At 37.9% G+C, this 12848-nt stretch overlaps 1 protein-coding gene across 1 annotated transcript in view; it reads right to left on the bottom strand.

The window, feature by feature from the left end:
• LOC143022863 (parapinopsin-like) overlaps positions 1-12848 on the bottom strand; it is a 41240-nt gene that overhangs the window by 20901 nt on the left and 7491 nt on the right. The window lies entirely within an intron of this gene.

Here is a 12848-nt window from a genome sequence, read left to right on the forward strand (position 1 = left end):
CATACACATTTGCACCGTATCTTGCCGGCAATAACCAGCGATTCTATCATAGGTGTGGTAAAGGAGTGATGGAGCCAAGAAAAAAAAAAAAAAAAAAAAAAAGAGAAAGAAAACTATATATATTTGTGTATATATATATATATATACATATATATATATATATATATATATGTGTGTGTGTGTGTGTGTGTTTACCTAGTTGTATTATACGGGAAGAGAGCTATGCTCGTAGTGGCCCGTTTTTGTATCTTTCAGCATCTAGTTTTTAAATTGTTGTATAGTTTCTGCACACACTGTTGCCTTATCCAATTTGTTCTATATATCTACCCCTCTGTGTGTGTGTGTGTGTGTGATTCACTATGGTCTTGAACCACGTGTTGGACTCGTGAGTGACAGCTATTTCCCTCCCAGAAGAAAACTCATATAAATGACCGATCTATGGGTAATGCTGTGACCTTACACGCAACCCCCCCCCATCTTCCTGCCCACGAAAGTTGGAGTAACGACTCGCAGCGCAGCGATACTGAAATTATTTCAGCCCTGGGCGGGATGCGAACCCGGCCCGCCGTAGTGGTGTGTGTGTGTGTGTGGATTTTAATAAAAAAAAAAGAGTAAAAAGTGAAGATGAATCACCAAAAGGTATAAAATTATTTACTTGAATCCGTAAGGATGTCATTTAAGTCCCTACATCAGCGTTTCCCAACCTGGGGGTGCTGAAATCAATCATAAGGGGTGCTGGGAAGTGATTCACACAAAAATCACATTGATATATGTATCATTATACTGATGACCCACTTTTGGAGAAGAATAAGCGAAAGTATAAAGATCTGTATATTTCGATCACTAACTGTGATCCTCTTCAGCAGATGTGAATTACAGAGTAGAGAACAATATATACTTATACAGAAGTAGTGAGGTAAGCAGGAAGGGACGGGGACTCAGATCACGTGTCCGGCGTTGCATGGACCTTGGTGGCTTTTGTCCACTGCTAATGTGGAAGGTAACATTTTATTTATTGCAAATGAAGATATACAATCTGGTGACCATTGACAATAAGAAATATCATAATTTGGAAGATTATCAAAGAGGATTCTACCATTTTTCTTCTGAAACTGCATTTAGATTTGTAAATTATTTCAGCAGCATCCCAATTTATCCGATGGTTTTTGTTGGCGCTATGCTGAAATATGGCGGAAATTTCCTGCCCATATTTTACAGAGTTCTTGTGTTCTTTGACCCTGGTGGTGAGGTCTCTACCCGTTTGTCCCCAATATACATCCTTGCAATCTAAACAAGGTAACTTACAAACTCCAGGAATTGTATTACTCTTGGATCTATGATGTATATTGACAGCTTTACTGAACAAGTTGTTGGGATAATTGAAGATAAAATTTACTTTTTCTTTTGGTAACAAATGAGACAAGTCCTTAATTGATTTATTATAAGGTAATTTTATGCAACTATTATCCCACTTATGATTCATGGCGGAATGGGAATCTGATTTGTAAAAACTAATTTTGGCCTTACTCAGAGCTTTTTGTAAAAACCACGACGGGTATCCTAATTTTGTAAATTGACTTCTGACTGAAATTAGTTCCATGTCTAAATATTGTGAACTACAAATTCTCAAAGCCCGTAAGAATAGGCCTGAAGCGACACTATATTTTATTTTGTCTGGATGGTGGCTAAGGAAATGTAGGTAGCTCCCTGTGTGGGTGGGCTTCCTATAAACTGTGAACGATAAAGACTCCGCATTTCTAATTATTAGGATGTCTACAAAAGGTAATTTATTATCTATTTCCCATTCCACCTTGAATCTGATGTTGTTCGTTAGGTGATTGAGTTTGTTGTTGAATTCTTGGAAGGTACCCCATTCATCGTGATTGAGTTTGTTGTAGAATTCTTGAAAGGAACCCCATTCATCGTCCCAAACTATTAGTTTCTATATAACGGCCAGTAATATGGAACATTGCCTAGACGGAGATAGCGAGCACCCATAAAAGTATAAGTCCTTTGTTATGTTCGAATGACCCGCACTGATTATAAAGGATTACAAAGGAAGAGGATGTCGACAGGATACCTGGTCTATAACTAGGTCGGGTGGAAAAAAAAAAATAATAATAATGATAATAATAATATATAATAAAATAAATAAAAAATCACCATCTCGCTCCCACGAAGTGGGAAGTGAGAAACCCCAGCCGGGCAAGCGCTGTCAGCACTTGACTGAAGGTTCATTAGGAATCAGAATGTGAATTGCGCGTGCCGGTCAAGACGGATTCCCTAATAAGGGCATCTTAAGGTTTACATTACCGCGAGGAGTTAAAAGTCCACATCAGGTGAAGTCAAGTAGCTACGGCCGAAGCCGTCACCTTTGCCCTATTATGCGCCTTAAGGACTTTTGGGGCGGGTAACATAACCACTGCTGCGAATCGGAGAGTTGCATGGGACCCGAACCCACAACTATGCGAATGTGAGACCAGCACGCTTCCGATTACGTCATCAGCGCACATATACAATCATGCATAAAGAACTCGCAATATCTATTAAACAAATTGTTAAAAGAAATGTAAAACCTTCGAACCCGGATTCTCGTATGAAATATCATAAAACTACGAAAATTGGCTAATTATTGCTAAGAAATAGTCCCCTTCAGGAAGCAGCCACCCTTTTGCATATTCATGTTGTATATAGGTTTAGATGTGAAAAAGGAACTGTGTAGGTCGTCCTTCTATTTCGTTAGAAACGGCTAAGATGAAAATTACTATCCACTTGACCTGATATATATATATATATATATATATATATATATATATATATATATATATATATATATATATGTGTGTGTGTGTGTGTGTGTGTGTGTGTGTGAAAACAAGATTTGAAGTGAAAGATATTTTCTGTATATTTCGACCACTCTCTGTGGTCCTCTTCAGCAGGTAGATTACAAAAGGTAAAATACAAGAATATATACATAAAGATGGGGTACAGAACGGGTGGGTATTATTTTAGCCTGATATGATATATATATATATATATATATATATATATATATATATATATATATATATATATATATATATCACACACACACACATTGAAATAAGACAAGGTAATCAAGATAATCAAGTCAACAAACACCATACAGAAGGACCTTGAGAAGAACACAGAATTACCAGCTAAGTGTCACGATACCCACGGGCTTCCCATAAATGAAGCGTAATACATCATGGAACTAAACCCTATCATTAACATCCAGGGAGAAGACTTTCAAACGTTATTAAATACCAATCAGAATGAGGCTGTGGTCTCTCCTGGTCTGAGCTCAGCTGTAGCCTCATTAAATCAACCCCAATCCAATTCTGAATTAAACTGACCATCCACAATGGTGGAGCAGTTGTGACCTCTCCCAGTCTGATGGAAATAAATGGTCTCTCCCAACCTGCCACATCTCCTGACCTGAGTGTAGGTTAATACATCCTCCTTCTTCAAACAATGACTTAATTCTTCTTTCCCCTCATTTTAACATTTTCTTTAAAACGACTCCCGCTCCATCTTTTTATTCCTTTCCCTTTCAACGTGTCTTTTTTCCTATTACTCTTTTCTTCTCTTCTTGTATTGTTACTCCTAATTATCTTCCTACTCTTACTCGTGATTTACCCGCTCCTCCATATATATATATATATATATATATATAATATATATATAATATATGTATTATATATATATATATACACACACACATATATATATATATATATATATATATATATATATATATATATATATATATCTTTTCCACTTGTGCCTACCATGCATCAGCACATTCATTTCCTCCACTGTTGTATTTCTACATTCAACGCACTCTCTTCTGTTTTTCACCCCTTAATCGGTCTTCCTTTCCCTCTCATTTCCCCCACACTTGCCTCATACATTCTTTTGAATAGTGACTCTTTATGATCTCTTAAGTGGTCCATACCTCCTCAACACGGCCTTGTTCATCTTGTTCTAAACATGCACCTACTGTACTCTTCACATTTTTTCATGTTTCCCTGTTTGAAACATCTTCCTCCCTTCTACGATATTACCACCTACAAACGCACGTTAACCTATTTCCATTCTTATTACCGTTTTCCATTGCGCTGATCCCAGTGTCTACAAGCGACGTGTTGTCCACTATACTCGCAACGATATCCTTCCACAACCTTCGCCTTGATAAGGCGTCCGCGAACAGCCAACGGCCAGAGAAGGCCTATAAAGAATATTATCTCACCTTAATCGTCTTAGATAGCGCCGCTGCAGATAAAAGTTACGACTGGCACGTTTGCACATCACAAGTCTCCTCAATCTAACTCAGTCATGCTCCGATGAAAGGATCCAGATTTCTTTAGAACAAGAAAGAACATGCCGCTGTGTACTGCCAGTCACATTTCTTCTAAACATATATTCATGCATACACTTTTTTCATCACTCATGCTACTTTTCTTTATATATATATATAAATATATATATATATATATATACATATATATATATATATATATATATATATATATATATATATATATAAACAAACCACAATTCACTTGAATTCTAAGCCATCAATATCGAGAAACCCGAGGAGGCACACACACACACACACACACATATATATATATATATATATATATATACATATACAGTATGTATGCATATGTATACATAGGTACATCTTATATATATATATATATATATATATATATATGTGTGTGTGTGTGTGTGTGTGTGTGTGTGTGTGTGTATAATGATGGAACGCCGACAGCAAAGCTAGGTGTGGATGCCTTTTTATCCACATCTCTCCGTTAAAGAAACGTTGGATTGCTGTCTGTATTGTGTGAATGTGGGACTCTTTCTGTGTCGCCGGTTCGAGGTAGCAGGAAGGGGGGAGGAGTCACCGGTTGATGGGAGCTCAGTTTGTAGACCGAGTACCAGTCCCTCGGGGCTGCACTTCCTGATGGAGGTGGTGAGGGGGCTGAAGACGGGTTTTGAAAAGGATGGCTCCTGGAAACCAATGCGAATAACTCTTGCAGAGTAGACGCTTACTATGACCTGATGTGCTCTGACCATCAGATGCATAAAAAATAACGAGTAAATAAGAAGATAAATGAATAGCAAAAAATGAACAAGTAATAAATAAACAATAAATAACATAGATAAAAAAACAAAAATAGATTAATAAAAAAGGAAATTAATAAATAACAAATAATAAAAATAAGTAAGTAGACGCTTACTATGACCTGATGTGCTATGACCATCAGATGCATAAAAAATAACGAGTGAATATGAAGATAAATGAATAGCAAAAAAAAAAAAAAAAAAAATGAACAAGTAATAAATAAACAATAAATAACATAGATAAAAAAAGAAATATAGATAAATAAAAAATGAAATTAATAAATAACAAATAATAAAAATAAGTAGACGCTTACTATGACCTGATGTGCTGCGACCATCAAACAGGTGCATGAAAAAACTAATAAGAAGATAAATGAATAGCAAAAAATACACAAGTAATAAATAAACAATAAATAACATAGATAAACAAATAGATAAACGAAAAATAGATAAATAAAAAAGAAAATTAATAAATAACAAATAATAAAAATAAATAATAAGTAGACGCTTACTATGACCTTATGTGCTGCGACCATCAAATAAATGCATAAAAATAACAAGTAGATAAAAAGATAAATGAATAGCAAAAAATAAACAATTAATAAATAATAAATAACACAGGTAAAAAAAAAAACGAAAAATAGATCAATAAAATAGAAATTAATAAATAAACAAATAACAAATAATAAAAATAAATAATAATTAGATAATAAGAATAAAGAAAAAGAGTAAACAAATAACAATAAACAAATAACATATAAACAATATATGGATAATAAATAACATATAAATAACAAGTAAATATAGAACAAAATAAAATAAAATAAACAGCACAACTGGGACACTGCTGACCTAAACACTATATCTACAAATAATTGAAAGGACCAGCTACGTCTCTGCGCGTCAAGTTTCGAGCTTTTAACCCCCGGGCGCTCCTCCTCTTCTTCTTCCTCCTCCTCCTCCTCGGTAATTAAGAAGAGTCAGGGCTCATGTGACACAAATGATGGATGTCTACTTCAATGTCAAGGGCCTTCGGTCCCACCACACATCGAGTAAGGTGGCGCTGTCCCAAATGAAAGCAACATATATATATATATATATATATATATATATATATATATATATATATATATATATATATATATATATACACACAGAATTATTCTGTGTACAATGTACGACCCGATTGGGCATAAACTTATTTAATTAAACGGCATTCGAAGAGACCGTAGTTTCATTTTTTATCAATGTTGTAGCCGCGCATTCAGACTACATTATATATATATATGTATATATATATATATATATATATATATATATATATATATATATATATATATATATATATATATAATATATATATATATATATATATATATATATATATATATATATATGGGTGTGTTTGTGTGTGTGTCTGTGTGTGTGTGTATGTGCATGTATGCGTGCATTTACGTGTGTGCATTTATATCTTGATGGGCATGTATGCATGTATCCATTTAGGTGTATCCACAATGTATGCACATGTGTATGTATGCATGTATGAATATATATCTACATATGTATGTATGTACGTACATGCATGTATGTATGTGTGCATGTGCGCATTAATAGCCACTGGAGTTTATACGATTGCTCGTGATGGACTCAGATGGCTGGTCTGACGTTTAAGTATCCATACATACATGCATACATTCATATATACATATATAGGTACATACATTCATACAATACATATGCACATACATTCATACATACATCCATATATACACACTAACATACACATGCATGTTACATACATTCATACATACATAAATACATACGTACAGACATACATACAGAAAAATGGAAGACAAATGAGTGTGTGAGTGGGTGGTGAGGTAAACACTTTTTTTTTTTTTTTTTTTTTCGTCCTTACCAGGACTTCCCCTCTGAACGAAACATAAAGGAACAAAACCTCCAACAATTTTCAATGTTTACCTCACCACCATGGCACTCACACACACAGAAAAGCACACATACATACATTCATGCACATATATACACATGCCTACATACATCTATATAAATGTATCTACACTTCACATGCGCCTAAGATCTGCTGTGAAAAGGAAGTTTCTATTATTGACTTCCTCTAGTGTTTACAATCTTCAGAAATTTACCTTACGAACACAGGCTTAGGCACCTTAACTTACACTCTTTGGAAAGACGCAGAGTGCGGGGTGATCTAATAGAGGTGTTCTTGGGCTTCAACAAGGGTGACGCAAACAAGGTTTTCATACTAAGAAAACAGGGCAAGACTCGCAGTTGTCGATTTAAATTGGACAAATTTAGATTTAAGAAGGAAATAGACAAGAACTTATTTACCAATAGAGTGGTCAATGAATGGAATAGACTTAGTAACCATGTAGTGGGCGCTGAAACTATGGACTGGTTTAAGAAATGGTTAGACAAATTTATGAATGAGTCTGACAGGTGGTAATGGACAAGGAACTGCCTAGCACAGGCCTTTAGTCTCTTGCAGTCTCCTTCGTTCTTATTCATTCGTTTCTCTCTCACAAGATATCGGTCACTTCCTCACAGAAGCTCAGTAGGTTGGTGACTCTTCCAGAACTTCCAGAACTAAAATAAGAATTTTCGCTTCGGTATGACCTTCCTCATGAGATACGCTGTTAGCGTCATCGGAAGCGTGTTGGTCTTGCACTTGTTTAGTTGTGGGTTCGAGTCCCACGCTCCTCTCCGATTCCCAACAGTGTTTATTTCCTGCCCTCCAATGGCTCCCAGATCACATAATAGGGAGAAGGTGACGGCTTCGGTCGCAGCTACTCAGCGCCTCCTGGCGTAGTAAGCTCTTAATCGTCTTCTATATTCATCTTCCTCTCATTATCTATCTTTGTGAATGACAACTGTCTATAATCATCCGGGTCTTCTTTGTCCCTAACCTTGAAAATTAGAGTCGTCTTGCTTACATCTATTTCCTTGGCCATAAGAACATAAAAATGGAGGAGACTGCAAGAAACCATAAGGCCTACACTAGGCAGTTTCATACCCCTTACCACCTGTCATCCCCATCTATAAAGTTATCTCATCTACTCTTAAAACAACCATTTGTTTCAGCGCAGACTACATGGTTACTAAGTCTACTCCATTCGTTAACCACTTAACTGGTACATCAGTTCTTGCCAATTTCCATCTTAAACCTAAATTTGTCCAATTTAAATCCATGACTACGAGTCCTGACATGCTTGGGGATCAATACTTTTTTTCTGTGAGACTCTGTGGAAATGTTTGCCAAAGGGCGCCCGTGCCGACAAACAAGCACCGACGACATGAGCCGGCGCCACAAGAGTTTGTTGCATCGCCAGCTGTCTACCGATCAGTGCTGTGGTTCTTAACCTGGGGTACCTGTACCCCCAAGGGATACCTATGCCCCCAAAGGGATACCTGTGCCCCCCAAGGGGTACTTGTGCTCCCCCAAGGGGTACGAAACCTTAAACTTGGGGGTACGAGACATGATAGCCAATGCAATGGTGCTGTATAATTCATTTACCATGAGAAAGCATAATGTGCATTCATTGGATCCTACTAATTGACATTTATATTTTCAAATAAAAAAAATACCTTTGTTCAGAAATTTAATATATCTTATAATTTCTCAGCAAGGTTTGTATCGCTAATCCTTTTCAAATGTTTGCATTGTATTTATATTGGATGGGGGTACGATAATTTTTTTTTTTTTTTTTTTTTTTTTTTTTTTAGATAATCAAGGGATACGGGCACTGGCAAAAGTTAAGAACCACTGGATTAGCGCATGGATAGAGGCGGTTTCATTCTACTTAGTGTGTTCCTCCATAGAGTATCTCCACTAATCTCTAAGAGGGGGTTTACACGGTCTAACGGTTCGTCGAACGCGGTTCGACAGACACGTGTTTAAAGTGATGTGTGAACGTGAGAACGGGGTATTTGGTTGTCGAACACGTTGGTTAAACCCTAAATACCCCGTTCACACATCACTTTAAACACGTGTCTGTCGAACCGCGTCCGACGAACCGTTAGACCGTGTAAACCCACTCTAAGGCCTGCGTCATACTGCCTGGAGCTGTGATGTACATGTACCCCACAAGCATGCTTGTAGGTACAACTTGATGCATGGTAGAGTTGTGTGGTACTTGATCTGACTCAACGCTCGGAGGCTAGGGTGGGTCACCCTAATTAGGTCGCGTCTGGTCAGGCGTGAGGTTGGTCTCTTGTATATATATCACCTGCCTCGAGCGGGCAGGCCATTCAGATTCGGACAATATAGTCAGTCTGACCTCTGTACTGTAGCGCGTCGCCAGGCCTTCGCGGTCGGTCCTCCCCACTTGGGGACCACGCCACGACCGTTCTTAGGCCGACGCACACGTAACTACTAGAACAAACTACACATCGAAACTGCGTATCACTCTCCCTATGTCACCAAAGCCCAGGTAACCTACATCCGTATGTTACAGCGCCATCGTTGTGGCTTGCTGGCTTTTGTAGCAAAGTTTCCCTTATTAGCAATTAGACTCGAAAGGTTGAGGTAGTATTCAAACCAGGGTGATATTGTGGTCATTATATCAACCTCTGGCTGCTGTCGCCAGGTGATTCTATTAAGCTAAATGAACTTCTCCTTAACGTATCCGCATCCGGCGACGCCGCATAGTGTGACACCAAGTGGACGAAACGCCGGGGATCTGGCGGAGGAGCGATGTCGTCACTCCTTTCCTTTTGTCTTACCGGCTTATACAAGTCAGGTCCCGCGGACACCCACTGCTTCCTTTCCTGTTTGCCATATGTCAGATGCTTGTTTGCCACATGTCACCTGCTTGTGTGGACATCCTAATGATTCGGTTTAATCTTGCGAACTCCCCCTATCAGGAGGCTAGGACGGTGTCCCTTACAGAGGGCTTTGTAGCATGGAATTTAATGAACCATGTCCTTAGTCTAACTCACCGGTGGCAGGATTCGAACTGCCGTCACCTCGACTCCCGGCGCAAATGGCGACGCTTTAACCCACTCGGCTAACGCGCATCACACTCTCTCAACCCAATAACTCACCAAGGAATGGGGAGTATTTTTTCAGTAATAACCAGCGCTTCTATCCTTGGAAATAGTGATGCCGTTGAAGGATAAAGGAGGGGAAATATTTAAGGAGGGGAAACGTAACTTTTTTTTTTGAGTCTCCAATCAAAAAAATGTTGAGTAGTTTAGTCTGTAGGGAAATCAAAAAGCTCATCCAATGGCGTCTGCATGGAATCAATACCCCATATGGAGCACTTCATTCCGTCTCACTGGATACCGTGTCGAATTCATGAGCAGGTGGTTGTGAGTTCGATTCCCGGATCCGCTGTTTGCCTCTTGTGTGGGTTCCCGCCAGCTCTAGCCAGGGCTTTCCTTACCAGGGGGTTTTCACTTCCCTCTGCGTGGGAGTGGAATTTATTATTATTATTTTTTGGGGGAGGGGGGATGTATTCCTCTATTTTGTCAATTCCTGTGAAGCGTGAAATACATTTAATAATTTGCGCATCTCCGCTGTTATCCCATTTATTGTCTGTTTTTGTATATTTTTTACTTTGATTTTTTTCCTCATGCATGCAGGAAATATCTTTGGCCCCTTCTCTCGTTTCTGGGCCACGTGCGCTCTCAACTTGAACACAAAGGAGATACAGACAACAACAGAGGTCGTGGTCTTGTACTAAATTCATGGCGTAAGGGAGTGTGGTGGTCAGGGGATAAGGTATGTATGTATGCATGTGTGTATGCATGTATGTATCTATGTATGTGTGTATGTATGTATGTATGTATGTATGTATGTATGAATGTGTGTATGCATGTATGTATGCAAGTATGTATGTATGCATGTCTTTATGCATGTATGTATGCACGTATGTATCTATGTATGAGTGTATGCATGTATGCAAGTATGTATGTACGAATGTGTGTATGCATGTATGTATGCAAGTACGTGCGTATGTATGTGTGTGTGTATACATGTATGTATGTATAAGTGTATACATGTATGTATACGAGTATGCATGCATACACGTATGTATATAAGTGTGTATATGTAGGCATGTATGCATGCATGGATAAATGTATATATGTATGTGAGTATGCATATATGTATGTGTGTATGTATGAATGTATGCATGTATGTGTGTGGATGTGTGTATACATGCATGTATGTATAAATGTATACATGTATGTATACGAGTAAGCATGCATAAATGTATGTGTGTATATAAGTTTGTATGTGTAGGCATGTATGCATGCATGTATAAAGGTATATACTCGTATATATGCGAGTATGCATATATGCATGTATGTATTTGCATGTAGTGTGTATACATGTATGTGTATACATGCATGAATGTATATATGTATGTGTGTATGTGTATACAAGCATGTATGTATGTGTGTATGCATATGCATGTAGTGTGTATATATGTATGTGTATACATGTATGTATGTATATATGTGTGTATATAAGTGTGTATGTGTATACAAACATGTATGTATTCATATATATATGTATATATACATATAATTTATTTTTATTTCTTTCTTAATATTATTGTTATTATTATTTCATTTATTTATGTATCTATTTATTTATTTTGACGAAAGCATACACTGGACGATTCGCCGTTTGAAGTTTACTCCTACGTTTCGAACCCTGTCCAGGGTTCATCTCCAGGGTAATACAGTGGAAATTCACATATATAAAAAGAGACACCCCTGATACACTGGGATAGGTAACCCTAGTAACCGTTACACTTCCGAAAATGACATAAAGTAGAACACTCAGTGACCGAAAAATACATATCACAAGGATTAAACGTAGCACAACCTAAAATACCCGAAAATACTTCTAGATGGAGACACCATATCGCATAATTCATAAATCAATATTGGGATGAAAAAATTACATTTGCTATGCTATTTAATTTTGATTTGTTAATTATGCGATATGGCGTCTCCATCTGGAAGTATTTTCGGGTGGTTTTGGCTACGTCATGTTTAATCCTTGTGATATGTATTTTTCGGTCACTGAGTGTTCTACTTTATGTGTTTTTCGGAAGTGCAACGGTTACTAGGGTTACCTAACCCAGTGTACCAGGTCCCTGAAGAGGAATCCCGTGCAGGGTTCGAAACGCATCAATCGACTTCAAACGACAATTCCAGTGTGTGCATTCGTCCAAAAAATGGTTCCTGGACTCCAACTCCTCAAGAGTATATACATCTTATATATATGTATATACATATATATATATATATATGTGTGTGTGTGTGTATGTGTGATTCACCATGGTCTTTGAATCAGGTGTTGGACTCGTGATCGACAGCTATTTCCCTCCCGCATGAGAGCTCAGAGCTCGTATGATCGATCTATGAATAATGCTGTGACCTTGCACGCACCCGACTCCCCACCCACGAGAGTTGGAGTAACGACCCACAGCGCAGCGATACTGAAATTATTTCAGCCCTGGGGGGGATTCGAACTCGGGGCTCCATAGTGGAGGCCGAGAATTCTACCAACTGCGCCACGAGTGTGTGTGTGTGTGTGTGTGTAAAGGTTCTTCGAACTGAACAGCATTGCCTGTGTATGTTCACCTTATGCGTGTGTTCCTGTTCATGCCATTCGTGTGTATGCATGTAATCACACATATGCA

Source organism: Oratosquilla oratoria, unplaced genomic scaffold (assembly GCF_046742065.1).
Source record: "Oratosquilla oratoria isolate Oo_2021 unplaced genomic scaffold, ASM4674206v1 SCAFFOLD208, whole genome shotgun sequence".
Classification (NCBI taxonomy): domain Eukaryota; kingdom Metazoa; phylum Arthropoda; class Malacostraca; order Stomatopoda; family Squillidae; genus Oratosquilla; species Oratosquilla oratoria.